We start from the raw sequence: 24,685 nt of genomic DNA, 5'->3' as shown, positions 1-24,685 counted from the left end.
GCAGTCACACTCACTGCTAATCATTTTACACCACACACTCAAATGTTCAGGGACCACAATGGGTTGTACTCACAGTGTTCACTATTTCCTTCAGCATCTGCTCAAGATCAAAGACACATACATAATCTCTGTGAATTGACTAGCATGTGAATTTGCCTCTAGATGCAACTACTTTTCTTCCCAAAGCCATCACCACCTTTTTATCTGTACCTGAAACCTGTGCTGTCAGTCCTGACCCCTGAGCAACTTTTCCAGTCTCATAAAGTAATGGTTAACCAAAAGAAGTCTCCCCTTGTAGCATGGGTTTCAGTGATAAATGAACAAAGCATCACCAAACACTCCTCCCTGAACATATGCCAAGAGCTGATTCATTCTCTGCATGACATCGGTGGCTTCATCCAACCGTAAAGTGAAATATCTGCTAGCATGCACTTGATAGCAATAGCTCTTTCACACTCTACTCCACTGATACTACGCAAGAGCCAATAGTGTCACTTGACAAAGGAATTTTGTCACTAACTTTTGTTTCTCTCGAAGGATAATGTTTGCCTTTAACTTTCCAGCTGATTTTCCAAGTGTCTTAAAATATATGACTCATACTTAGTTTTGCTACAAGGATATTTTAATGATGCTACTAGCCTATATTACCTTTAGCAATATATAATACATTAATTTCCAAAAGGAAGCATTCTTGTGTGCTTGTTCTGGAAAACTTCAATAGCAAAACAGAGAAGTCACTGTGCTTTGTTTTAAAACAACACAAAACATCCATGGCTTCATGCCACTATTGGGCAAAGTTTCATAACAGGCAATGGCTAGGGATTAGGAGTAAATAAATGGCAAGTCCAATAAAAATCAGTGTTTTGATACAGATCATCATACTTTCAATTGCACTTTTCAATTTAAGCTACTGTTTTGAAATCATCACTCTTACTGATTCCCTTGTCTCTATAAAAACAGATTAACATTTTATATTTGCAGTGGGACCCAATTCTCTATGCATATTCATAATTTTCTAAACTATAACATTTACATTACTATATTCACTACTATTTTTATACTTCAATGGTATAAAAATGAATCACTTTTCTATACTTTATTTTATTTTTTAATTATCTTTTTTTAAACTCAATAGATGACAAAAAAAGTTACATTAAAAACCATGAGGTTCCCATATACCCCACTCCCCACTCCCCCACCCCATCCCCCACTCCCCCACCCCATCATTTTGAATTGCATTTTTTTTTAAGATACATAGATCACAAAAATGTTACATTAAAAAATATAAGGGAAGCGGACTTGGCCCAGTGGATAGGGCGCCTGTCTACCACATGGGAGGTCCGTGGTTCAAACCCCGGGCCTCCTTGACCCGTGTAGAGCTGGCCCACGCACAGTGCTGATGCGTGTAAGGAGTGCTGTGCCATGCAGGGGTGTCCCCTGTGTAGGAGAACCCCACGTGCAAGGAGTGTGCCCCACAAGGAGAGCCACCCAGCATGAAAGAAAGTGCAGCCTGCCCAGGAAGGGTACTGCACACATGGACACCTGACACAGCAAGATGATGCAACAAAAAGAAACACAGATTCCCGTGCCGCTGACAACAATCAGAAGAGGACAAAAAGAAGAACACACAGCAAATGGACACAGAGAACAGACAACTGGGGCGGGGGGTGGGGGAGATGGAGAGAGAAAATAAATAAAAAATAAATCTTTAAATATATATATATATTTTTATATATATATATAAAAGAGGTTCCCATATACCCAATGAATCACTTTTGAGCCACTGATCTATTTTTGTGAAATGGGGAAACAACTTAAAAACAGTAACAACAAAAAATGCTGCTTTAGTAAGTAAATAATAAACAAATGATATGAAAATTAAATTGACCAATATTATATTAACCAAGGACAATACTGGCAAACTGTGAGCCACCTATACTGGCCAGTGCAATCATGTGGCAAACACACAATTTTTAATACTATAATGAATTTTAAGAACATGATGGTTGGGAAGCGGATTTGGCTCAATGGATTGAGCATCTACCTACCACATGGGAGGTCCAGGGTTCAAACCCAGGGTCTCCTGGCCTGTGTGATAAGCTGGCCCATGTGCAGTGCTGATGTGCACAAGGAGTGCCAGGCCACGCAGGGGTGTCCCCACATAGGGGAGCCCCACGCGCAAGGAGTGCACCCCATAAGGAGAGCTGCCCAGCACGAAAAAAGCGCAGCCTGCCCAGGAATGGCACTACACACATGGAGAGCTGATGCAGCAAGATGACGCAACAAAAAGAGACACAGATTCCCAGTGCCACTGACAAGAATATAAGCAGACACAGAAGAACACACAGCAAATGGACAGAGAGAGCAGAAAACTGGGGGCAGGGAGGGGGTGGAGAGAAATTTTTAAAAATTAAGAAATAAATCTTTAAAAAAATAATAACATAATGGAATTTCTACTGAATGGAATTACTCTCATAACTCAAGGCCCTAGGTGCTATGCCATCCAGACCACCTCTTGATCTCATGCCCTACGTACTGCTAGTCTCTCCACTCAATCATGCTGGTTTTCTTGCATGTCCTCTGAATAGGCCCAAATACATCCACACCTGTGAGCCTTTGCACTGGCTGCTCCCTCTGACTGGAACTCTCTCCCCCAGATCTCTGCATGAGTAACTTCTCTCACCTCCTTCATTTTTCTTCTAAAAGTCTCTTTCCCCATGAGCCCTATACTAACCATACTTATCCTGTTCTACTTTTTTCCAAAACATTTACCTCCTTCTACCATGCTATGTAATTTACTAATTTATTTGGTTTATTATCTGCATTCCATTCCCCAGTCTCCAGAGAATGAAAATCTTTGTTTTGTTTACTAGTACATCCCCAGAACCCAGACCAGAGACTGACTCATGGAAGGAGATCAAGAAATAGTCATTGAATGAATGAATGGATGAATGAATGAAATTTTTTCATTGCTTTTTCCTCTCTCACCATCAAGCTGTCTATGGATCTTACCTTGGGAATCAAACAGAAAATAGTAAGCCATCAAAGGTTTTTAAGTAAGAGTATTATACCAACATATTGATATTAGAATGAGACAAGATTAGGAGATCAGGATATGATTCAAAGCTCAGAGAGACTCAATGTAGAGTTTAGTTAAGAATTCAGTCCATGAAAGAGACAATGAAGGTCACAATTTTCCAAATGTCTAGGCCTCTCATGTGGTATATTTCAAACCCACAATACACATATCTATAGATTTATGATCAACATATATTTGTGTACACATGTACACACACACATAAATATGCATGCACACATATAAATATATATTTGAAAAAATCTAGGAGAAGCTAAGGACATTTTTCCATCATATGGGTATTCTATATATCAAAACTAATGAGTTGAATCACTTCACACCTACTAGGATGGCTATTATTTTAAAAATGGAAAATAACAAGTGTTGGCAAAGACATGGAGAAATTGGCAATGCAAAACGGTACAGCCACCATGGAAAACAGTTTGGCGGTTCCTCAAAACATTAAACATCGAATTACTAAAAATACAAACAAACAAAAACACTGAATTGTTGTATGACCTGGCAATCCTAGTCCTAGGTAAATACACCAAATAATTGAAAACAGGGACTCAAAAAGATACTTGTATACCAATGTTGATTACAGTATTATTCACAGTAGCCAAAAGTGGAAACAACCTAAGTGTCCATCAGTCAATGAATGGATCCAAAAACTGTGTTATACACAGAAAATCTAGAATAGGAAAAATAAAAAAGACAGAATGGAGATTAGTGGTTATGGGGAATGTAGGGAATGGGGAATTTACTGCTTTATGGGTACAGGGTTTCTGTCAGAATGATGAAAACTTTTAGAACTGGACAGTGGTGACGGTTGCACAACATTGTGAGTATAATTAATGACACTGAAATGTACACCTAAAAACTGCTAGGGAGCAGATGTAGGTCAAGTGGTTGAGCACCTGCTTCCCATGTATGAGGTCCTGGGTTCGATCTCTGGTACCTACTAAAAACAAAAAACAAAACAAATGAAAAGGCCAACTCTCACTGGGGAGTGGATGTAGCACCCACTTTCCACTGCTTCCTGGGTTCCATCTCCACTACCTCCTAAAAAAACTTTTTTTGCTAAAATGACAAACTTTCTGTTATATATATTTTCTGTCCCTTCTAGTTAGTCTCCTTTTACTTTCAAAAGTATTCTAGTTTGGACAAAAATAAGTTACATGATTATCCAACTTATAAAGGGGATATACAAGTTTCTTCTTATTCTGGCATGCTGACCAAGCTCTGAGGACTTTAGTGGAATGGGTACGGAAAAGGTGACAGCCAAAACTAATTGTAACATCTCCTGGCCAGTACTGCAGGTACAGGATTACAGACTTTAGCAAAGGAATATAACCATTTTTGCAGAAATAGACACCACAAGCTTCATCTAAATAGCACTGGTACAGATACGAACTGTTCACAGGTTACCTGCACAATATCAAACCCCTGTGAGAATTTTCACATTTCGGACACACCAAGCTTCCCTTCTCTACAAACCCTCTGTTTGAAAAGCTAAGACCTAACTCCAAAACTGGGATCAGAAGAGACTACAGAAAACAAAGGTATTCCTATTATCTTCATGGCCCAGAGACTTTGAAAATTAAGAAAATGTGGAGTCACAGCTTCATAACCACACTAGAGTTTCTGACTATCAGTAAATATCCAAGAATCAGACCAAATACTAGATCTTGAAACTTGCATTCATATCTGCAAGAACTATGTACCAAGAGGTCTGAAAACTGGTTTTGTTGAAGCTACTCTCTCAAATTACAGTTGTCTCAATTTGTGTCAACCTTACATAAATGGGCAAGTACTAATTCTTATTGTGATTGAAAATAATAATAACATGGGCATATAGCATAGTAGATAGACACTTAATGGCTTAAGGATAAACCTATTTTATTTCCTATATGTGTAAATAGATGATAACCAATTACCTCATTTTTCTATCTTCCTTACCATTTTCTTTTTCATAGTGTGTTTCAGTTTAAATTTTCCTGACCTTTTCTATCTTTGCTTTTAACAAATAAAAGACTGAAATAAAGAAAGACTCAAAACCTGGGGTCAGAATAAGACAACAGTCAAGAGTCTGTAATACTTAGGGGACTCGAACAATTTTATCATCCAAATCAGGACATGCTTAAATGTGAAAGGGGGCACTTTAGATCGTTAAGATAGGTCAACAGAAATAAACTGGGACTGTCATGAACAAACCAGTAGGTATAGTCATCTATCTAATCCCTCATTCACACCCTAATTCAAGAGGCACCCAGTGTCTAACGAAGAAAGCACTGGGTGCTGCCTCTGTTAGGTCAACCAAACTTCAAACATAGTCCTCTCTTTCATGCCCAGACCTGGCTTTTAACAACGAAGATGGAAATGTTCTCACTCAACAGTGCCATTCCCTGTCCAATACATCATGCAGAACTGGTTTCCATTTTTACCCCAAGTAGGAAGCAAAGCAGTAGAAAGTGGATTCAGACCTGGCCCACAGCAAGCCCTAGGCAAGAAGCTTTATTTTCTCTTAAAGGCACACTTCACAATACAGACAGCAACCTGGTGAGAAGGTTGACAGATACTCAAGTATTGTGACAAATATTTTGAATGTTACATCCTTTCATTGATGTCAAGGCACACACTGAAACTGGACGAAAGCTTCAAAGCCACCTCTCCTGCAATTTAAAAAAAAAAAAAAGGCCATAGTATCTGTCCTCAGGTACAGATACAACCTTAATTCCTTTGCCTTTGGCTGGCATCAGTGTCAAAGGCTTTGAAAAGAGTAAGAAAATATGTTTTTCTGCCAGGATCACATTATCTAAGTTAAACAGAACCAAAGCTAACTTTTATGTCATGCCTCCTGTTCACAGTAGTCAAACACTGCTCTTGTTTTTCATTAAATTTAGTCCTGTGTCTCATCAGTGTTCATTTACAGGAATACTTTCCTCCAAATGCATAAAGGGTTATCACCAAAAGTACACTGTACAGGGAAGAACAATTTTGTAATCTAATCGCAATCTGAGCACTTAAATAACCTACAATGGTGGTAAGAGAAGGAAAGCTCCAGCTGGCTTATCTCATATGTTCAAAATGACTTGATTTTTTCACAGATTTTACAGTCATTCATAAAGATCCATCGCCAAAGCTTTGATGACAACAAAACAGTGAAGTGAACGTCTTAGGCTGCTAAGTCATCATAGAAGTAGTCTACTGCCCATAGCAGAGAGTCTGGGGGCAAACGCAGGGGCCAGGAGGAAACCACCTGTCAGGGAGATGGGAAGAGAAACTCCCTTACATACAAAATCTAACCAAAGTCCTTCCAGCTGGGAGTCCAAGGCGCCACTTGCATACATCAGCTAAGAAGTTAAGACAGTTTCCTCTTTTCCATTAAATAGTTCAATCATTTTAAGTTCAAAGATATTTATGTTAAGATTCCTGCTTAAACTGACTCACATAACCACAAATGAGGCCAAAATGTGCCAAACTAATAATCAAAACAAATGGCTGAATGATGACTTTAAATGTTCAAGAAAGGAAGAAATTAATAACTGGTTAGGCTGATGGATGTTAAGTTTACAGTGCCTCCTTTGGGAGGTCAAAATCATGTCTTGCCCACTCTCCACCCCACCTTATCCTCCCAACTGTGCAGTGGATAATTTTTGAGGAATACAATGACCCTTCATGCCTGACTTCTCTCCTCTGCTTGGGATGCCATCTGTCTCCTACTCTATGTAAACAATCCCTGCAGGAACCTTCTGATGGCCAAAAGAGATTAGCAAACTCCAGATTTCCACACCATTACTAATAATAATATTCCCATCCAGATTAGGCCTCCTGTTTAACGACTCCAAATATAAGCTTAATAATTTATCTTTTTTTATTTGTAGGGGATGCAAGCGTCATTTTAAAGATAATCTCTCAGTACTTACAGCCATCTGTTGAGAGGAGAGAAACTAGAGGGAGAAAAAAAAACCTCTCTCTAGGCAACAGAAGAAATGAGACCTTGAGGGAATAGGAGAAATAGTAAAAAGAAAATCTTATTTGTAAGACAAAGGGATACATGAAATTTTACCAAGTCTAATAAAAGACACTTAATCATGCTAAAATATTTTTCGTCTAAATGACGATAGAAAGCTATTTAAGAAAAGACAAGTTTCACACTTGACAAAGGTAAATGTACAGTAAGAATTCAGAGTTCCTTTGACTCTAAGCCAGTAAAAGAAGAAATCGTACCCATGAAGTTTGCCTTCTATCTATGATAACCGCGAAAGCTTGCTTCCCTCTGGAAGTTCAGTATTCATTGAATCCCAACCATGGGCTCTCCGTATTGGCTCCAATAAATGTGCAAGGAAAGATGTTCACAATAACAAGGACGACGACAAACACCTGAGACCTGCTAATAGAGGAGAAGAGGCATGGAAGAGCCAGACCTCTGCAGTTGCAGGTCCTTGTAAAAGCCAACGTCTGAATCTGCAGCCCCAGTCTCCTCCAGGCCCCGAGCTCCAGGAAATGAAGCCGCCTCTCAAGCATTCTGAAGTAAACCCATGGTCCCAGCTCCCTGGGATAACCAAACCAGGAAACGCGTTCCGTTTCGGGGCAGCGGAAGCTGAAATGTCAAATGAATGACCGTGCCGAGCGCGAGGGAGCTAAACAAAGACGCCTCCCGCCATCCGGTACCCTGAGTCGCGAGGGCCAGAGCTGACGCGCACTCACCTGGGGCTCGCCAGCCGCCGCGGGCTGCGGGTGAGGACGGGACCACCGGACGCGAGGGCGCCCCGCAGTCGCCCGGCACCGCGGCCCGGGCGCCCTCCGGCCGGTCCGCGCACACCGCGGGCAAAGCAGGCGGCCCGGAGCGCAGCCGCGAGTCGCATGCAGCTCCCTGCTGCGGCGGCCGTTGCCACGGGACGAAAAATCCTGCGTTGCCGTCCCCGGCCCTGCGACCCCAGCAGCGACGAGAGGGACGCGGCGCGGACGCCTGTCGCGCCCTCAGAGGCTCTTCCCGCCGCCCTCCGCCGCGGACTGCCTCTGGGCTCGCCTTTGTGCAGGCATCTTCCTTCGCTCCCAGCGACTCTCGGAGCAACAGAGGCTGCTCCGCGCCGCCGCCCACCCACGGGTTACGCCGCGCCCCCCGCGCGACCCGCCGATTGTGTCGAGTCAGCAGCGGCCGCAGGGACGCGCGAAGCCAGTCTCCCGCCTGCGCTCGGGAGGGCGCCCGGGTCGGGGTGCCGCGGGGAGCGTTACGGCCGAGCGCCCGGCCCCGCCGCTCGCTCTCCAGGCGTCGCCCGAGAGCAGCGTGCCGCCTGCGTCTCGTCTCCCTGTCGCTGCTTCCCGCCGGCTTGCCCAGCCTCCCCGCCCCCACCGCGCCGCCACCTTCCTCCCGCCCCGCGCCCTGGCCCTCGGCGGCAGGGGTCCAGCTCGCTCACCTCCGGCGGCGCCGTCGCCCCTCCCGCTAGACGCCTCGGCGGCATCTGCCCGCTTCAGCCTGAGGGGCGCTTGACTAGGGACTTCCTGCACGTGGGGGACCTGGGTGTGTGAGGCGGGGATGCGTATGGGGGGGGGGGGGGCGTTGGTGCAGGGGAGGACAGAAAAGCTGTCAGAGACCTTGGCCAGCTAGACCTCCCCGAGGAAGGTGCAGGAGGGCGGGGCGGGAACCAGGACGTGTCCCGAGGCTGCGGCGGAGCTTGAGCTGCTTTCCTGCTGCGGAGCAGGATATGGGGGTGCTGAAGCGCCGCGGAGGAGGAGGAGGAGACCCTCTGAGATCGCGCAGGCAAGACTGTTTCTAAATTCCCACAGAAAGCTGAATGGGGCCTCAGTTGCCCCAACTGCAAGGGCAAGCAGGTAATACTCTTGTCACCTACACGGGGTGTGGTCACAAAAATGGATTGTTGAAAGTGCTCTGGACTACTTATTGCCTAAAGAGGGCACTAAAAATAAAATATTTAATATTTTCAGCGTTCTCTTGACTTCTGCAGCACTTTCATTTACTCACCTAGTCATACTTAGGGGGAAGGTAAATTAAAATACTTCAATGTAAGTATATTGCCACCCCCACCCTACTATTTATGGTATCTACCCCTCACCTCTAATGAGTCTTTACGGTTCCAAGAGACTAACACAGCCTCCCTGCCCCAGGGAGGCATATTTCAGACAACAGTGATAGGCTCAGGGGTGGGCATACTGGTTCAGGCACTCAATCTGAGGCTTTTGCCAGACTACTTGAGAAAAAGCAGCATTTAAAAAATAGAACAACTAAGTCTGAAGGCTAAAAAGGGCGATAACAAGGACCACGAGTGAATGAGAATGAAGGGAAAGTGCATCAAGAAAAAGGAAAAGAAATCTGGGGGAGAGAGGGTGTCCTGGTGATGTCTCTGAGCCTCTGGAGGCAAATGTGTCCGAAATGAACTTTATCCCTGGAACCAATAAACCTTCCCCTTTTCGTTTCCTCAAGTCAGTTTCAGTTGTATTCTGTCACCACAAAGGAGCTCTGGACTCATTATTCCTGAGTCTATGAATCTCAGGCTATTCTGCAGACTTAATGGACATCCCTCCCCCATGGCTCTATTCCAGGTCCTACAGGAAGAATGGAGATCTCAAGTGATCTCTTTCTGCAACTTTGCTCTAGATCCTGCAACCCCAAACCTGCAGCCCATAACCTCCTGTATTGATTAACCACTATGTTGCAGTCTATCTTTAAACAAAAAGCATAAAAATAAATAGGGCTAAAATGGATCATTATTGCTGCCCTTCGATTAAAAAAACAAAACTTTTTTTTCCTCTTACCTTAAAAGCAGCCCATGTATCTTTAAAATTTTTCTACATTAAAACGGGTTAATATTATTTAATTATGTTTATTATTTAATTATGTTAATAATTATTTAATTATGTTAATAAGATTAACAGCAAAGTCATTCTAAAACCCTAGACTTAGAAAAGGGTGTGAAGGCTAGATTGACACTGCACTCCCCATCCCTGTTACCACCACTACCCAACGCATATCTTCCCTGTAGAGGATCCTTCACTGGTTCTCACCTAACCTCTTCTTGAACCTTTCCCGTAAAGAGAACTTAGTACTTCACAAGCTATTCAATTTTACTTTGGAACTGGCCTAACATTAGAAAGTGATTCCTTATGTTGAGCTGAAATACTTCTTCCACCTGACAAGACTCCAATTACTAAAGACAAACTTATGAACCACTCAAATTGTGTCTTTTTTCTTTCCATGGTCTTTCACTGCAACAGTGTCCTAACCCTTAGCCATACTAGTTATGTCCTTTCTGTCAATGGGCTCAAGTTAGTGAACACCCTCCTGAAGCATAGTATCCAAAACTAAACCCAAAGGGAGAACCCAAGAAACTTCAGGCTCCTTTCAACACCAAAGGAGGGTACCCTAAAAATGTGTTCATATGGTCATGTTTTTATAAAATTTTCAAAAGGAAAATATTTTATTATCAAAAGATTCCTGATCTCTTTTCTCTCTAAATTCCCCTTTATTCCCCATGTGTCTGGAGGCATTGGCATAGCTGTGGGCTATTTGGGGACTCTAGCTAAGGAGAAGTTGAGTTGGAGACACATTTAGTTTGATTAGTGAAGTAAGTTTATGTGGTTCCAATCATTTCAGCGGGTTCTAACAGTGAAATCTCTTTGGACTGCTTAAAGACCTAAAGTCAACTGTGCCATTTAGTGTTGTATGATACAAAGGTGAAGGGCCAGAGGTCAAATCAACAAATGAATGCATACTTGAGGACGCAACACACACAAGTATATGGGTAAGAGTAAACAATGTGTGACATGTTTGTATCCAGAAACTAAAATGCAGAAAATTCTCCCAAGTCTTTTATTCTTTCTATGTGAAAGAAATTTCCTAGAGATTTTCCCAAGTTTGACAACAATCCTAAAACTGTATGTTGGGAAACAGACTTGGTCCAATGGAGAGGGCGTCCGTCTACCACATGGGAGGTCCGCAGTTCAAACCCTGGGCCTCCTTGACCCGTGTGGAGCTGGCCCATGCACAGTGCGGATGCGCGCAAGGAGTGCCGTGCCACGCAGGGGTGTCGCCGCATAGGGGAGTCCCATGTGCAAGGAGTGTGCCCCATAAGGAGAGCAGCCCAGCGCAGAAGAAAGCTCAGCCTGCCCAGGAATGGCACTGCACACATGGAGAGCTGATGCAGCAAGATGACACAACAAAAAGAGACACAGATTCCCATGCCGCTGACAACAACAGAGGCGCACAAAGAAGAACACACAGCAAATGGACACAGAGAACAGACAACTGGGGTGGGGGGGAAGGGGAGAGAAATAAATTAAATAAATCTTTAAAAAACAAAACAAAACTGTATGTGACACTCCCAACAAGTTTTGTGAACTGGTTGAACACACACACACACACACTCTACTAAACTGTCAATAACAAAAACAAATTTTAATCAACTATGCTAGTGGAAAGACTTAAATACCTATTAACTATAGAAAATGATATGACAAAATTGTTTTCACATGAAGAAGAAATCAGTGTATGCAGTCAAAAGAGTTGAGGTAATAGGTGGTGGCAATGGTAGCTATTTTGAATGTAACATATAACATTGAATTGTACACTTGAAAGTGGTCAAAATGGGAAATTTTGAGTTTTATTTATGTTACCAAAATAAAATTTTAAAAATTAAATAAAATAAAAATAAATAAAATGAAAAAGCATGCAGCCAAACTATGTAGGAAAAAGTATTATAGAGGTATATCAGGCATATCAGGGGAATCAGTTAATCTTTTAAAAAGTCATGGGTGTAGGGGTTTTTTTGTTGTTGTTTTTTTGTTGGTGGTGGTGGTAGTGGTGGTTGGTTTTGATTTGGTGATGTCTGACATTTGTAAACTCTATAAAATATGTAATTTGTGATTTTTTAAAAATTGTAAATAAATATTCTTTCTTCCAATTGCTCATCCATTACCAATAGTAAGAATCTCTGGATTCTCCCTTTCATACATACTTAATCAAATCTTTAATAACCACCTACTATGAGCCAGGCACTCTTCTAAGTATTGAGGGTACAAAGTGAACAGAACAGACAAAATTCCCTACCTTCATGAAAGTTATATTCTAGTGGTATGGAAAAGGAGGGGGCAAATAATAAGATGCCGCAAAGACTGTTAGTGCTCAAATATCCATATGTTTCCTTTACATTTTCCAGTCTCCTTTGTATTTAGGCTACTCATTCATGTGACCTCATCTGAAGTATATGCAGAAGTGATGCATGTCACGCCTGACTGAGGAGGTTAAGATCCACTGTGATTCCTCTCATTCTCTTCATCTTCATTGAAGACCACAAGGGCCACATGTTGAAATGATGTCATCCCAAGAAGAAAGGACTCTGAATCCTTAAGTCATCACTTAGAATTGTCTGACTGATATCAGCCTGTGATGTGAGCAAGAAATAAAGCATTAAGCTACTTAGATTTTGGGTTTTTTGTGTTTTTTCTACAGCAGCTAAGATTTCAAATCTGTGGATTTGAAAAGTCTTTGCTAATCTTAGTGTCATTTTCTAGCAATAATTGAGAGTCAACCTTTTTGTAAATTTCAAATATGTTTAGTCATGTTTGGAATTCTGACTGCAATAGAAGTTGGTTCCTTAAAGAAGTATATTGCTATAATAAAGACGTTAAAAATGTGGCATCTGCTTGGGAGTTCAGCAGCAGGCAACAAGGAGACTAATAATGGAAGCTAAAAAGACAGCAATAATGATTTGCAATGGCAAAATAGTAAAGTGTTGCTCTGATAATTTATAGCTCATCTTGTGTTAGTCAAGGTATCACAAGAAAGAGATGAGATCAGGAAATAAATGGCCAATTTTCAAAAATAAATGAAAGATTCAAAGAGTAAGCTCTAATTTAAAATATGGACTGTAGTTAATAATATAATCATAGTACTTTACCAGTTATAACAAAGGTACAACACTAACACAAAATGTAAATAATAGGGAAAACTGGGGGGGTAGGTAAGGGAATTCTGTATTTCTATAAACCTACAACTACTCTAATAAAAAGGTGTAAACAAACAAATAAACAAAATAAAAAATATAAAAGAGCAAGTCTAGAATTTGGGACTTTACAGAGGTGGAAAGGCTGACTACTATTAGATCCCAAACAATAAGAAAAAGGGTTTTAAAAGATTTTGAGAAAAAAAAGAACTTTGAGAGACAAAGGTATAATAAGCTCCATCATGGAAAAGATCAAATGTAAGGGTGTGGTCAGAGAGCTCACAGTCACTACCATTAAACTAAGAGTAAGGTTTAAAAATTATGTTTAGAAAAAACCTTTTTGTGTAGTAATTGGTACATGCAATTGACTGGAAGCAAATAGATTAAAAACGTATGTATTTAGGAGAGAACTGCATTATCAAAGAAACCATGAGCCTAGTTTGAAAAATCTTGTCAGTCCAAGACTTAAAACTAATTCCTACGTGCAGGAAGAAGCCTTTGAATTTTGTGCAACCCTCAAGGGGATCTAGTTCATAATTCCTCATTCCCTAGAGGGCCAGGGAGGATAATGGGCAGGAAGAACCTCCCAGAGGGCGAAAAGCAAGGGAGTAGTGGAGAACAACGGATAGGGAGCTCCTCTCTGAGAGGAGAACCAGAGTTTAATGGTGGAACTTCCCAAACTGCTGAAGCTGCCGCTTCACAAGCTCCTGAAAAGAAGTAACTTTTCCTACTGATTTACTAAAGAGTCCATTTCCTTAGTTTCAAAACTTCATCCCCTCTATGAATATTAACAGGAAACTTATCTCCCCTTATGTGTAGCAGTAAGACTATTAGGTGATCTAACCATAAGAATTGGCCACTAGGACAAGTGCAGTTAAGAGGAGCTTGACCTAAAAGTTACCTTGGCTTCATTATAATAGTAAAAATCATGCCCACAACTGGCATTGCACCACCATTTTCTTACATGTGATTTAGGACCAAATATGTTTTGAAACAGTGCATGCTCAACTAAAACCTACCTCCAACCCCACTTAATCTTGCTCCATCTACCTCATTATACTAAACCAGCCCCCACAAAACCTCATAAAAATCAGTACAGCTTTCAGCTTGGGGAGACAGATCTGAGGAAAATACTGTCCTGTCTCTGCTGGTCAAGCCCTTGCTAATAAATTCTTTCCTCAAAATCCTTGTGTCACTGTATTGGCATTGTGCACATTGGGCAAGGACTCACTTGAGCGATTTCCCTGCCTGGCATAGGATTTTAGAATTACTGTGGACAAGAAACTGCTGTATGTCTCCTTTTCTTTTCCAAATGGAAGTTTAATATGGGCGTCCATTATATATTGGTCATTAGGGGAGACAGATAATCTTGTCCTTTCAATTGTAGGTTGCCATACCATAAGGAACCAGATCTAGACTTGATGGAAAGGACTGCACATCATCCAATGATCTTGAATTCAAACTAGCAGCAATAACTGGATTGTTTTCTTTAGGGAGAGAATGAATATTTTTCAGCACAGGAATGCATTGGTCTTCTATTACTGTATAACAAATCACCACACATTTAGTGACTTAAAACAACACACATTAAAACACACACTTTTATCATCTCAAAGTCTGGGCACAATTTACCTGAACCTTCTGCTTAGGGTCTCACAAGGCTGCAATCTAGGTGACCACCAGTCTACATTCTCATCTCAAGGCTTGACTGGGGAATAAACAATTCACTCAAGTTCCAAATTCACTCAGGTGGTTGGCAGAATTCATTTCCTTGTGTCTTATAGAACTAATGGTGGCAAGGCCAGGGGAGAATCTATTTTTCCAGTGTGTAGTCCTTTTTTTTTTTTTTTTAAAGATTTATTTATTTATTTAATTCCCCCCCCCCCCCCCAGTTGTCTGTTCTCTGTGTCTATTTGCTGCGTCTTGTTTCTTTGTCCGCTTCTGTTGTCGTCAGCAGCATGGAAATTGTGGGCGGCGCCATTCCTGGGCAGGCTGCACTCTCTTTCACGCTGGGCGGCTCTCCTTGCGGGGCACACTCCTTGCGCGTGGGGCTCCCCTATGCGGGGGACACCCCTGCGTGGCAGGGCACTGCTTGCGTGCATCAGCACTGCGCATGGGCCAGCTCCACACGGGTCAAGGAGGCCTGGGGTTTGAACCGCGGACCTCCCATGTGGTAGACGGACGCCCTAACCACTGGGCCAAGTCCATTTCCCTGTAGAGTCTTGTAGACCTGGGACCTCCCCTGACTAAATGGCCTTTGGACTCTCCGATTCCTTTAAAACATGCACTCCTTCCCAAACCCAGTGTCACTACTGTTTTAATTTCCTAGGCTACTTAAAGCAGATATTATTAAATGTATTGGCTTAAACAATGGAAATTTATTAGCTTACAGTTTTAAGGCCAAGGAAATACCCAAACCAAGGCATCATCAAGGCAATGCTTTCTTTCCAAAGACAAGCTGCTGGTGATCCTTGGTTCATCTGCCACATGGCAAGGCACATGGCAGCATCTGCTAGTCTCTCTCTTCTTCTCCGATTTCTTTGCTTTCCACTTCTTGCTTCCATGACTTTCTCTCTCTGTATTCATTCTGTTGATAAAGAACTCCAGTAATAGGACTGAGGTGGGTCAATCTTAACTGAAATAGACTCATCAAAAGGTCCTATTTCAATGGATTTACATCCACAGGAATGCATTAGATTTAAGAACATGTTTTCCTGGGGTACATACACCTACAGACCCATACACACTGCTAAGCCTTAATGGAGGTCAGGATGGGGGAAAGAATGAGCTTACCAATGAGAGAAACTATATCAGGAGGTATTTTGAAAATATTACACTATCACACTTGTATTATTAGTAAAGGATATTGTACATCTAAAGTACAGCATCATATAATTTCTCATTCGAGCCATAAAGCAATCCATTCATTCTATTATCCCAACTTAACAGATGAGGAAATCGAAGTACAGAAATGCTAAGCCATTTGCCATGTTTCTGACTCCAAGTCCAATGTTTTTTCCACCATAGTGCATTGTCTCTTTGGTTAAAATAGGGCACCTTTTAAGTTATTTTTTTGAAATTTTATTTCCTTAAGATATCTAAAATTAATTCCACTTTCATTCAAATCACTCACTTGCTCAGATCCCTTGATTTGTTTAGTTTCTATGACATAGTTCTTACTTTCTTGTTTTCATTCTTTCAGCATCTTTCTGGATACTACTGACCTTGTCCCTTATAGCATTTTAAATAATATCTATATGGGAAGAGTCCCAAATCTGCCTGTTGAATGAATGTAAATCTTTTTTTTTTTTAGATTTTTATTTCTCTCCCCTTTCCCCCTCCCCCAGTTGTCTGTTCTCTGTGTCCATTCACTGTGTATTCTTCTGTGTCTGCTTGGATTCTTGTCAGCAGCATGGGAATCTGTGTCTCTTTTTGTTGCATCATCTTGCTGTGTCAGCTTTCCGTGTGTGCAGTGCCACTCCTGTGCAGGCTGCACTTTCACACGGGGTGGCTTTACTTACAGGGTACACTCCTTGTGCGTGGGGCTCTCCGTGGGATACACCCCTGTATGGCATGGCACTCCTTGCGTGCATCAGCACTGTGTGTGGGCCAGCTCACCACATAGGTCAGGAGGCCCTGGGTTTGAACCCTGGACCTCCCATGTGGTAGACAGACACTCTATCAGTTGAGCCAAATCTGCTTTCCATGAATATAAATCTTAATAATTTCTTGGGATGAAAAGTCAAAATAAACTTAAAGATATTGTATTAGCCAGCCAAAGAGTTGCTGATGCAAAGTACCAGAAATCTCTTATCTTTTATAAAAGGCATTTATTTGGGGTAAAAGCTTACAGTTACCAGGCCATGAAGCATAAATTACTTCCCTCACCAAAGTCTGTTGCTGCTCTGTTCTCTTCACAATGTCAGCTATAGACTATCAGGAGAATGGCTCGTCTCTTTTCCTGGAGCCTTTGCCTTGTCTAATGGAGCTTCTCTGTTTCCTCACATTATCTGCTTCTCTGCATATCTACCTCCTGTGGCTCCAGCATTAAAACTTTCTCCTCTGCCATGTCGTTTTGTCAATTCTACTGACATGGCTCAATCAAAGCCTTAATCATTATTTAATCAAGTAAAAGTGAAGCCTCTGAATCCAATATAATATAATATGCCCAGAGGAACAGACCAGTTCACAAAAATAAGACAGTATCTGTTTTTGGAATTCATAAACAATATCAAACTGCTAGATATGGAAATCCCCCTACCTCCAAAGAGGATACTATTTTGATTTGGTATCTAAGAAAGAACACAGATTAAAAGGATTGTATATATGATAATTGTGGCAGTTTGATATTATTTATGAATTCCAAAAAGAGATATTATGTTTGTAAACTGGTCTGTTTCTCTGGGTGTGATACCCTTTGACTGTATTAGATTCAGCTGAGAGATCTGATTAAGTTATGTTAAGAATAGGGCTTTGATTCAACCATGTCATAAAGTGCAACTCTGTGTAGAGTCCTAGCCCCCTTGGGCTGATTAAACAGACTCTCACATTAAGGTAGACACCCAGAGAAGAACACAAAGGAAGTGAGACAGATTGTTAGACATGGCAGAGGCCTAGGAAAGAAATGAGTCTGATAATCAACAGCTGACCTTGTGAGGGAACCAGAGTAGCTGAGCCCAGAAAGAAATGAGCCCCAGGGAGAGAGACTGCCTTATGCCAGCCTAAAGCTAGGATAAGATGAAGCTGGGACCATGGAGCCTTATAAGGAAGAAGGAAGGCTGAACCCTTGCAGATATTGCCTGACATCTTACTTTGACATGTGGAAATAGTATGGTAAGGAAGTAACCTTGAGTTGGACTCTTTAGGGCCTTGTGACTAAAAGTCTACCCCAAATAAATACCCTTTATAAAAGCCAACAGAGGGAAGCGGATGTGGCTCAAACAATAGAATTCCCACCTACCACATGGGAGGTCCCAGGTTTGGTTCCCAGTGCCTCCTGGAGAAGACGAGCAAGATAGTGAGATGGCACGATGGGCAGTTGTGGCAAGCTGATACAAGAAGATGATGCAACAAGGAGACACAAAGAGGAAAGACAATGAAAGATACAACAAAGTAGGGAACTGAGGTGGCTCAAGCTATTGAGTGCCTCTCTCCCACATGGGCAGTCCCAGGTTCGGTTCCTGGTGCCTCCTGAAGAGAAAACAAGCAGACACAGAGAGCACACAGCAAATGGACAGAGAGAGCAGACAGCAAATGCAAAAATGGTGGGCGGAAAGGGTGTGTGGAAATAAATAAATAAAATAAATCTTAAAAAAAAAAAGCTAACAGAGTTCTGGTACTTTGCATCAGCACCCCTTTGGCTAACTAATACAGTAAAAGAATAAAAATAAAAGTAGAAAAATCCATGGAACTGCCCTACACAAACAGTGAACCCCAAGTTAAACCACTAGCTATAGTTAATAGTATTAAAACAATTATAAAAATGTACTTTCATCATTTGTAACAAATATTCTACACCAATGCAAGGAGTTAATAATAGGGTGTTGTATGGGAATCCTGTATTTTATGATTGTTCTATAAACCCACAATTTCCCTAGTAGAAGAAAAAAAAAAACACAAATGCTTTAACAATAAAAATGTATAATATAACTTGGATATTTTTCCATCAATAAACAAATGTCAGATAAAACCAACATTTCCACTTGGTTCAGAATTCCAACCCAAGACATGACGCTGTTTGGAAAGAAGATTGTGGGTGATGCTACTATAGCTTTTGGATAAAGAAAAGACACCTTTCCCAGAAGCTGTATCATTATTGAAACTAGTGCCAAGGAGTTTATGTTGTGATTTAATTCAAGGACACACAGAGGTGACAGGTGATACAGCAAGTAAGCTAATATAACTGAAAGTAAAACAGAAAGCACAGAAAATACATTGTAAAATTAATGATAAGGGTAAGAAGGGGAAAAAAGCAAAGTTGATGGCCTAGAGAAATGCTTAAGAAATTTAGTTTTGGTGCCCTTTTGGGTCTTATTCTTCCCCATGTCCTGGGGCCAATGTTATACCACATTATCCTTTTGCTTAGTTTGCAAAAGGCTGCTGAGGCAATATGCCAGAAATGGGTTGGCTTTTACCATGGGGATTTATTAATTTATAAGCTTACAATTCCAAGGCTGAGAAAAATGCCCAAATCAAGGCATCATCAGGAGATGCTTTCTCCCCAACCTGCAGCTGTGGGTGATCAGGCACATGGGAGGGCACAATGGTGGCATTTGCTAGTCTCTGCCTTCTCCTCCAGGCTCCACAACTTTCAGCTTCTGGCTGCCTCCAGCTTTCTCTCTGCTCCTGTGGCTTTTACTCTCCTAGGTACTGTTGATTTCAGCTTCTGGCTTCCAGTGCTTTCTCTATCGACTTCTAGGAGCTATTCTATGTTTCTGCATGTTTCTTCTGTTTATAAAGGATTCCCATAAGAAGGATTAAAACCCACCGTAGGTCATGCAATCTAATCAAAGGCCCTTAACTGTAACATAATTTAATCAAAAGGTCCCTCTTACAATAGGTTTACATGCACAAGAATGAATTAGCTCTAAGAACATGATTATCTGGGATCCACCCACCTTCAAACTGTCACAACTTTTATGATGTTTTTCTCTGTATGCCCAGCCACCCCTCCTGAGATCAATGCTCCAACTTTCTCTGCCACTTTGTGTCCTGGAAGGCATACAGTATGCATTACCATCAGGCACTGGAGGAATTTGGAGGTTAATAGGAGAAAGAGCCTGGAGGATTTTCTCCTTCTTGCTCCTGATTGGTCTTCATTTCCAACGTCTCTCACTCCTCTACCTCAGGTCAGGCAGTCCTCCCTCCACTGCTCTGCTGCTCAGTGGACTGAAGGAGCACCACTGCCTTCCTTTGCTCCTTCGGACCTAGGAATAGAAACAGCTTCCCACTGTAATAGTCTCTGGGTACCTCAAAATTCCATATTGGTTTCCTTAACCCTACCCACACTTCTGTGAATACACTCTTTGAGAATTCTCCACAGCATTCCAGCTCAGTGTGCCTGCTATTTTCTGCTGGACCCCTGCCTGCCATTCTTTTCCACAATATCTATACCTTGAGAAAAGATAGATTTCAGACACAGAAGTACATTTGGAGTAGACAGTCTATACAGCTCAGATCAAGAGAATTTACGTTAACACAGCTCAGGTCAATTGCAATCAAATAATTTCAGAACTGGCTTCACTGAGAATTCACTTCTCAGTTTTGAAGGCTTAAAAACTTCATCAATTCACCTGGAGATACAGGGAATCCATTCATGCCAAACAACTCAGAGGGCAATGAGTTACATTTCCAGATTTCCATTTATTAACTTTAAAAAGGGACTTTCTGGCACCAGAACTTTTAGGCCATCGGCTCAGGGTTTTCCCTTCTGGTGAATAATATCATTTAGGTTTTTAATTATAGATTAGACATTTGCATCATGGTGAGCACAGAGTTAGACCAATAGGCATTAGATATTTTTAAGGGCACATGAATTTATGTTGACATGATAAAATGCTCTTGCACACTTCAGGCCTACAATAAAAAGTACCCACATGAAATACTAAACAGTAATATTAATAGAATGGAACAAATTACAATTAAATAACTATATAGGTGAAGCATAAGGTTGAGTGAAGGAAAACAGACATGAAAGAGCATATATTATATGATTCCATTATTATAAGAACAAGACAAGCAAAGCTAATCAATGTTGTTAGCGGTCAGGAAACTAGTTACTTTGGAGCAGGGAAGTTATGACTAGAAGAAGATAAGGGGGGTTTCTAGGAAAATGATGTTCTTTTTCTTAATCTGAGTGCTAGTTATACTGGTAGATCAGTTTGTGAAAAATTTTCTAGCTATACACTTATAATAGAGGTCAACTTTTTTGTATTTATATCATACTTCAAATAATCTTTAAAAATATATTAGTAACAGTTCTAGAACCAGAACCTGCTCTCCTTGGACAATCCTGTAGACCCAATGACCAACTACCACCCAAATCTGCTTCTCCAATGTGGTATTTTTATCAGTTACAAAAAGCTTCCATCATGACATTATCTCAAGTAATAATATCCAACATATCACAAATATTTTTATTAACATCCCATACTTCTTGGAAATCTTCCAGCTGAAATATCACAACACTCTGGTCCCATTCACAAAAAAGCTTAGAAATCATTCTTAGGTTGGGCTAATTCTCAATAGAGTTATACTGTTGTTGTTTTTTAAAATTATTCCATTATTTATTTGCCTTCTTGGTACATCAGAGCAGTGATTTGTAACCAGATGTATGCCTTGGATTCTTGCACTACATCTGCTGACTCAAAGCCTCCACGGGTAGAGTGTCCCACTTTGTTATATATTGTTTTATTTGCTAAAGGGTGCCAGTGCAAAGTACGAGAAATGGATTTATTTCGGATAAAAGCTTACAGTTCCAAGGCCATGAAAAGTCCAAAACGAGACACCATCAGAGATGCTTTCTCACCAAAGTCAGCTGCCACGTGTTGAAGCAAGATGGCCACTGATCTCTGCCTAGGTTTGAGCTCAGCTGAGGGCAAACAGGTAAAAGGCTTGCCTCACCCCAGGCCTCTTCTATCAGTCTCATCTGTTCTTTCTTCCTGATTTCAGCTGTAAGCTATCAGGCATATATATAGCCAAGCTCCTCTCCTCTTGAGCTGCAATGTGGGCCCAGCCTTTTGGGGCTTCACACTTAAGTGATCTCCCAGTCCTCTCTCTCTTGATTTCAGGACCAAACACAGTGGCCTCCTTTTCCTGTGTCTCTCCGTGTCCTCTCTCACTGCGTATCCATTTATATCAGCCCCAGCAAGGGCGGAGACTCAGCCATACTGATGTAGTCCAATCTAAAGCCCTAAAGGGATCTTATCAAGTAATCTAACCAAAGTCCCCTCAACTGAATTTAATGCAATCAAAGGATATCATACCCAGAGGACTAGATTAGTTTACAAACATAATCTTTCTCTTTTGGGGATTCATAAAATAATCTTAAACTGCCACATTATTTTGAGAAGGTGCCCTAGGGTGAATTAAATGCACTCTCCTATTTTAAAATCACACTCTTCAAGTCTTAACCTTATTTTATGCCAAAATAAGCTAAAGGTTCATGCTATTTGGGGAAGCCCATAAAACCAGACCCAAGGGACATATGAAAAACCCACACAGCATATGAGAAACTCACATGGTGCCAGCAGCTCCCACTGGAAGGAGAGCATTTCCCACATCCTTGTTTGTAGACAGGGATTGATCTGCACCATGGCCACTTTGGGTTGCTGTTTATTTTGTCTGGATGTTGACATGTGGAACCAAGCATTATGTGCTCAGCCTACAGACTACATATAATTCTTCCAGCTTGTTGATTAAAAGCAGCCTCTTATCTTATTGAATTCCTCAGGAAGCTAAGTCCTCCTGGCAACAGTTGCCATACCAGAGACTTTGTTTAAATAGTGTTCAGAAACATCATTAATGAGCATCAAGAAACTCTGCAATAAAGAATTTCATTCCACTTGTCTTGCCTCTTTTAAGGAAAATATCTTTTTCTCTGAGTGTGATCATATAATTGTTTATATTAATGACAGTAGTTTATTATTTTAGGCATTTGATTGTATTGGTTTAATTTGTAACTAATTTTTTCTCAGTTACCCAGCTGTCAAAAGAAATCAGAAAACTTTCATGGCATTCATGAGGAAGCCCCCTTCGGGAAAGAATTCTGGTTCATTATAACTTCAGTTAGGGGGAAGCGGACTTGGCCCAGTGGTTAGGCCATCTGTCTACCACATGGGAGGTCCATGGTTCAAACCCCGGGCCTCCTTGACCCCTGTGGAGCTGGCCCATGCACAGTGCTGATGCGCACAAGGAGTGCCCTGCCACGCCGGGGTGTCCCCCGCATAGGGGAGCCCCACGTGCAAGGAGTGTGCCCCATAAGGAGAGCTGCCCAGCACAAAAGAAAGTGCAGCCTGCCTAAGAATGGTGCCACCCACACGGAGAGCTGACACAAGATGATGCAACAAAAAAGAAACACAGATTCCCCTGCCCCTGACAATAGAAGTGGACAAAGAAAAAGACACAGCAAATAGACACAGAGAACAGACAACTGGGGCGGGGGAGTGGAGGGGTGGGAGAGTGGGGGGGCGGGGGGGAGGAGAGATAAATAAATAAATCTTTTAAAAATATATAACTAGTTAGGGTTGTTCAACTCACAGAATTTTTCAAAATACTTTGTATATACAACACCATTAGAAAAGTACAGTGATTAAAATTGTTTCAAAATCCCTTTTGAGACTACTACATTCACTACAAAGAAGACAATGAACACTTTCAGTGGTAGGTTTTCTAATACCTAAACCCAAGGTCTTTAATCTCTTTGAAATCCAGTTGCAAATACATTTTATTTCCTCTTGTTGACTAAAGATGTGGCATACATAAGGTGTTATCCTCTGACAACCAACCCCATTACAACTACACTTAAAAAGATCTTTCATGAGTTAAAGAACAGATGAAATGGCGATATGGGGACTTTGTAACCAAATATGCTTCCAAATTAAAGTGCACTGATTTAAGGAAATTCTCTTTTTAGTTGAGCCAAACTCACATAATTAGAAGAATTAAATAGTAATCATCTAGAAAACTGGCTATATCCAAGCAGTGATGGATTTTGGGAATGGACAACATTCTAGACATTTGTTACCTCCCACTCAGGCAGAGACTGCTGGGGCTTGCTTCCTTGGGGTAGAGCATTAGTTTCCTACTGCTGCTGTAACAACTAATCACACATTAGTACCTTAAAACAACATAACATATTATCTTGCAGTTCTGAAGTTCAGAAACCTGAAATCTGTTTCAATGCCTGCGTTCCTTCTGGGGACTTTTGAGGTGAACCTGTCTCCTTGCCTTTTCCAGCCTCTAGAGGACACCTACATTCTGGGCTTATGGCCCTTTCTTCCAATCTTTAAAGCATATCACTCCAACCTCTGCTTCCATCATCCCATCTCCTTCTGCTTTACACTCTTGTCTCTCTAAGAACCCTTGTGATAACATTAGGCCCTCCTGGATAATCCAGATAATCTTCCCTTCTCAAGATCCTTATTGTAATCACACCAACAAAGTTCTTTTGCCACATAAGATTTTAGAGATTAGGTTTTAGAGATTAGGGTAGCCATGATTCAGCCTACCACAGGCAACTCTATATCCAGCTAAAATACTTTATTTACAAGCTTCTCTTCCAGAAACAGTTATAGGATTAAATTTATAGTAAAGTTATGCAGGAAATTACACCCTTTTGTCCTTCCTTTTTTTTTTTTCTACCTGCTATCACAAACACAGACATGATGGCTGGAGTTCAGCAATTATTTTGGACCTTGAGGTAACACTCAAAATGGAATCCATGTCTAGGATAGTGAAGCAAAAAGGTAGACTAAGCCTGGGCCCTTGCAGGGCCATTATACCAGCCTGAACTACCCAATACTAGACTTATTTTACATGTCAGGACAAACTCTTGGGTATATAATTCACTGTTTATGTCTTTACTATCAGCCAAACACAAGTCCTGCCTAACTAATGTCAACAACCTAATAATTCAGCAAATCTACCA

General features: G+C 41.3%; 1 protein-coding gene across 15 annotated transcripts in view; it reads right to left on the bottom strand.

The window, feature by feature from the left end:
* The window catches only part of HECW2 (HECT, C2 and WW domain containing E3 ubiquitin protein ligase 2), a 469,060-nt gene that overhangs the window by 416,591 nt on the left and 27,784 nt on the right, over positions 1–24,685 (bottom strand). For 3 of the 15 annotated variants that reach the window (XM_058300427.1, XM_058300424.1, XM_004468495.3), the window contains exon 1: positions 8,497–8,606. The exons of 4 other annotated variants lie outside the window; for them this stretch is intronic. The gene's annotated coding sequence lies outside the window, so the exon portion shown is untranslated. Of the gene's footprint in view, positions 1–7,786; positions 8,436–8,496; positions 8,801–24,685 lie in introns of those variants that run through there. 8 more of the 15 variants (XM_058300425.2, XM_058300428.1, XM_058300426.1 and 5 more) reach the window with 7 other exon arrangements.

This window comes from Dasypus novemcinctus, chromosome 7 (genome assembly GCF_030445035.2).
Source record: "Dasypus novemcinctus isolate mDasNov1 chromosome 7, mDasNov1.1.hap2, whole genome shotgun sequence".
In the NCBI taxonomy this organism is placed as follows: Eukaryota; Metazoa; Chordata; class Mammalia; order Cingulata; family Dasypodidae; genus Dasypus; species Dasypus novemcinctus.
Note: the sequence above shows the minus strand (reverse complement) of the source record. Positions and strands in the feature narration are given on the sequence as shown.